The following is a 5,871-nucleotide window of genomic DNA, read 5'->3' on the forward strand; positions in this document are numbered from 1 at the left end:
GTCTAGCGCCAGCAACCGCCCCCCCCCCCCGGGAGGGGGGAGGAGGGTAATTAAATATTGTTAATTATTGATTATTAATTTTGTTTATTTTGTGGATTTGTTATGGCAATCAAGTCTCCGTTCAGTCTCCGTTCAGGTCTATGAAAAATTGGTTTGATGTTGCTTAAGGTACAAAAAATCTATTTAAGACCTATCAAAATAGTTTTGAATTTGTTCGACAAATTCTCTTTATGTGTTTACATTTGTTTGTTTTCAAAACCTGTAAATACAAACTTTAGTCATATTTGTATTGTGTTGACAATTATGTAAAATATATTTAGGGAATCATGTTTTCTTTTCTTTAAGGACAATGCCCAATTAATGGTGAGTACATTACGTCATACATTTTGTAGAAATTTCAATTCAATATTAAAAAAGAATGTATGTTTATTGAATGTCCTTTCTATGCTGTTGGTAACAGGTCACTACTATCTAGCTGTGAAGGGATGATAAAACATGGACCATCTGTATACGTGGACTTCTATCAAATCAGTCGGCCATGTACTTGTATTGTGACCCCGTCGTTTGATGGTCTTCTGCTTGTGGTATCTAGAGAGGAAGTTGAATATGAATGTAACACAGAAGTAATTGTTCAAAATACATCCATATTTGGTTGTCCAACGAGTGTTATGTCATCTCTGGTATTAAATGTCTCAATCAATCAAACAATGGACGTACGAGCAAGATACGTATCACCATCTACATCAGGAACGTTCCGACATTGTATGGGATTTCAACAAAATGGTAAAATGATGTATATATTTTAAATAACTTAACAATTCAGACGGAATTAATGAAACCTGTACCGTTTTAATCGTCGCTCTATTGTTTTGATTATAAATATATTTATCACATGTATACAGGTAGCTCCGTATGCGGTGGATATCAAACATGTACTTCATTTTTGATACTACAGTGTGTATTTTTACGCCATCTAACCGTTACATTCCGTATGAATACGTCATAATTAAATATAACGTTCATGTAGCTCTACTTCGAATAATTACCGTAAATTGATGAAATAACAAAACTAGAGCAAAGCACAATGTACAGGTTTGATGTGTTTGACATCGGGAAGCCTATATAAATGCGCTTATTACAAGGATATACCCTTAACAAATCATTACGATCTTTTTGGTATAAACTAAGGGAATGATTAATTTTTAAAAAGTGATGTTGCCTCAATAATTTCTATAGAATGAATTGATAAATACGTAAATATTAAGCCAAGGTCATCAGAATTCAATTGATCGGAGCTCATTTTTTAAACTTATTATGAAAAAAGATAAATTCTATACGAACCAGCAGCATTTTTCAGAATCTATTAAATAGGAAAAAATTGATCATCATTTAAATTTTTAATTCAAATGAGAGTATGTCCTAGGAATATTGAAATTTGTTAATGACCTCTATTCGGGAGAATTATCAAAACATTTCACGTGACTATCAATTCAGGGGACCATTCTAAGTGTCATACAAAGTAGCATTTACTAAGATGTTTTAATTGATATCATATTAATGTTATGATAAAATAACTTATATAAATATTTTGTAAAAATAGATCTATCGTTTTATTAACGTTTAAATCTGTAGATAATTTCATAGGAAGCCTTAACAAAGCTGCGATTGAAAAATTGTTAATGAAATATATGTTCCTGGTATATTAATAAAATTTTAAGCATTAGTAAAAATTAAAAAAAAGAAGAAAGGTACAGTAAAACACGCTTACAACAAAATTCCAGTGAACGGAGATTTTCCTTTGCTATAAGCGTAATTCGTTATACACGTCAAGTTTACAACACGTAATAATGTCATGGGGAACGAAAATTTATTCGCAGTAGACGTTTATTCAGTATAAGCGTGTTTTACTGTACTATTATTTTTAAGTGTATTGCAATTTTCAAATTACTTTATTTCATTTAACGCTACATTTACGTCTACTCTTACTAACAGTTAATAGATATTGTTTGGATGCATTCAGTTGTGGTCATAAAGCGGGCGCGGACTGGAAGTTTGTGCGATCAGAAACATCGACATGAAAATGTTTCTACAATGTGATGTGTCTAATTCAGTTGAAAGTAATAAAGATATATGTCACAGATCCTCAAAAAAAGGAAAGAGCGGACATGGAAAAGAAAGAGCAGGGAATGGAGGTCGGGGGTTGCGGATTGAATGGTGCAATGAAGTCTTCCACTCGAACTCAGTCGATTGAGCATTGACATCATCTGCAAATAAATTATTAGCCTTTGTATTTCTGTCCAAGGGCTTTGTTTTTTCATTCACATGTATGAAAACTATTGTTTAAAGTCACTAAATGTTGACCATCCGACATTGTTCAGGAATGGCAGTCCCTGAAACGTACGTTCTACTTTCCTACATTAACGGTGAGTGCACTCTGAGCTAACCGGAGCGCATGCTAAACGAACTATGGTGAGCGCTAATGAACGGTGAACACAACGGGCAAATGGTCGCAAACGTGAGGGCAAAGTGAAAGATGGACGCACGGTAAAGAATATGTGAACGCAAGATTAACTGTTTATTCGGATCGCCTCGGGAGTTATGCTTTTATTGCATTCTTCGGTTTTCAGGGGAAAAAAATCAAACTACATCTTTGTATTGATATCAGGTTAAATATAATATTATACTTGTTGTTTAGTGTAATATCGTTTAAAATTTGACACATAAATTCTACTGACAGACCTTTTGTACCAGTGATAGACATTTGATACGAATTATACGTTAATGTAACATGTTATTCATTTCCTATTTCAACAACTGGACACTATGAGAAAAAAATATATCATAGAGATATGTAGATGGTTTAAAACTTATTATAGTATTCGCAAAATAAAGCGCCTAGTCATTTAGCAGCATTGATGAAGTCATAAAGAGAACAGAAGCAAAACAAATGAAAAACTTGTTTTATATACAGTGTATAAAACTTGTTTAAGAATGTGGTCTTTAAATTCTTCGAATTTAAAAATTCTAATTAAAATAATGTTTCTGAAGTAAAATGTAAGTTTTCTTTCACTTTTACGCACGCGTTTTGCTTTGACTAGCAGAGACCGATCCTTTCACTTTGAAGTTCCGCATGGAATTGATCTGAGAAACTGAACGATAAATGAACGCTGAACGAACGGTGAGTGCAAGATGAACACACGATAAACACTTTGTAAACGTAAGCTCGAACGGAGCGGAGAGTGCAAGTGAACGCACAGTGAACGAACGATTGACGCATTGTGAGCACACTGTGAACGCAAGGAAAAATGGGAAAGTAGAACGTTTCAGGGACTGGATATGAAAATTCATATTTTTCCAGTGTCCCATCCCTCTTATATTGGCATAGTGCAGTATACAATCAAATATATTGCGTTCAATAAATAAATCTGAATAAAAAATGCTATATAAAGTACATTTTTTATGCCTTGTCACTATACACTGTATCAATATAACTAAATTATTCATTTGGTAAAATGCATGGTCATCTTCAATATGCAACAGATTCATACATGAGCGATATTTTATCATTTTATCTCTATTACTGTTTTAAAATCACAATTTGTAACACGCTTTAAGTGTTCTACTGTTCTTGGGATTTAAGGTGCAGCAAATGGGAATTTAAGTGTAAAATGTGGATCTCCATCAGAAACAACAGTAAAAACAACGATAACTGTATCATCAACACCCATTATTACATCACCAATATCACCAATAGAATCTATATCAGTGGCAGTCAACGACAAAAATACGGATGCCACCTGGTCGTCAACCGCGGTTAATTCAAGTTTTGAGTTTTTGTTGGTGGAGTCCACACAAGATAATCCAGAGATGAAATGTAATTATGCAGTTGAACAGTCTTATTATAAAATATTTTGAGATTAAGGGCCTTTCCATTTTGGTCAATCAAATAAAAGAATTTACATGTTTTCAAAATTGAGATCGATACGATAAAGTTAATCTAATGGGGATGTGTGGCCATCTTGTACATTGAGGATAAGAATGTAAACAATTTTGAACTGGAGTTTTTCTACCCGAAACTGACCAAACCTGTTGTAAAAAGATATAAAGGCAATACATATGAAGTCCTTCATGTCATTTTGTTTGAAAAGTATGCATACAAGAACAGGACAATGCCTTTATAATCACAAAAAAAGCTGTCGAACTGCACAGCTACAGAATTATTTTGACGATTTAAAAAAATCCGAAAAAATATTAAGGGAGTTCATTGGTCTCCTTTCTACAACCACGTGCTGAGGAAAAGGTCTAAACTTGCTTATTTAAGTTGTAACTTTGTCTCAAAGTAGGGAACCCTATTCCTAAAACCAAAAGATATATTTGTCTGTGCCTATGGAGATACATTGAAGATATAATTTCATTGAAATATAATGTATACTTTTTAAATTTAAGAAAATCGCTTTTCTGGACACCTACACCACTTCTTTAAAAAAATTACTTTAGTTTATACTTCTATAACTAGAAAATCCCCATAAAACGAACATCGGACAGGTAAAGAGGTGTATATCAAATTCCAAAAGGATTGTTTTGAATTGACATTTATTTTTTCTATGAAAATATAACATCAATGCGTCCTCATAGACACAGTAGTTCTAATTATAGACTGGATTTTTCTTGTTCTAAAAATAGATCCCATTCCGACTGATAACAAACAGGGTACTCTTTTTTGAAGCAAAGTTACAACATAAATGTGCTAGATTAAACCTTTTTGTCCACAAGTGATTGTAGAGAGGACACCAATGAACCTCCTTAATATCTTTTTAGATTTTTAAATCTTCAAAATAAATTTGTAGGTGCGCAGTTCAACATCTGTTTTAAGTAACTAAAAAGGCATTGTCCTGTTCTTGTTTGCATAATGTGCATACAAAACAACATGTAAAATCTCATATCTATTGTTTTTATAACTTTGGCACAGTTTTAGTCATCTTCGGGTAAAAACAAGCTAGTTCACGTTTAAGTTTATATTCTTATCCTCAAATGCACAAGATGGCCGCACATCCTCCTTAAGAAAAATTAAACAACACTTTCATTAAGCACATTTAGTCTCAGTAGCATTTTTTTTAGAATGTACTTACATGAAATCTGACCTTTTTCATTTTTAGATATTATCACCGGCTCTGCTTTTGGAGGCGCGATAATACTTGTTGGGCTAGTTGTTCTCATTTCTAAATCAATGAAAATGAAGAGGTATTCAATATTTAATTTTAAATACAATGATAATCAAGCTTAAACAACAATTATATTTCAACTCTTAACATTTCTAACCTGTTGGTTATCAGTAAATGGTTTTGATATTATCTCTCAGATCGAGGAGTGCAGAAAACAAAGAAATGTCTTCGGAAGTAGACATGGCGCATAAAAATGAAATCTTCGACAGCAACCCTGAATTGCCCGACAACCTATTATATCTCTCTTTACAACCTTTGGACGAATTAGAAATCAACTCGAACTATGACGTTCTTTTTATGAATAAACCCAAAGATTATGGTGTGTCTTCAATGCCGGTCAATGCTGTTCCAAAAAGAAGTAGGGACGATACACTTGAGGTCAGAGTTGGTGATGTTTATGTAAATTTGTAAACCAAACAGAGGCACTGCGCAGGTTCCGGTTAGAAAACGTAGTAAAGATGGTCTTTTGTACATGGAAGTTGAACATAACACTGCTGCCACAAAACAAACAACCACCAATAACAAAAAATAAAATAACTGAAGGTGTCTGATATGCCGAAATTAAACATACTTAGAGTTCTAACATTTTATGACATTGTTTATTTAATGTAGTTTTACGTTTTTCTTTTCTACTCTTTTTATAAATATT

General features: G+C 33.0%; 1 long non-coding RNA gene across 1 annotated transcript; it reads left to right on the top strand.

The window, feature by feature from the left end:
• The first annotated feature begins 454 nt into the window (after window positions 1–454).
• LOC136271220 (uncharacterized) lies at window positions 455–5,241 on the top strand. Its single transcript, XR_010709105.1, has 3 exons — window positions 455–783; window positions 3,641–3,874; window positions 5,157–5,241. It is a non-coding gene; the product is annotated as an uncharacterized lncRNA (long non-coding RNA).
• The last annotated feature ends 630 nt before the right edge of the window (window positions 5,242–5,871 follow it).

The sequence above is a fragment of the Magallana gigas genome, chromosome 9, assembly GCF_963853765.1.
Source record: "Magallana gigas chromosome 9, xbMagGiga1.1, whole genome shotgun sequence".
NCBI lineage: Eukaryota > Metazoa > Mollusca > Bivalvia > Ostreida > Ostreidae > Magallana > Magallana gigas.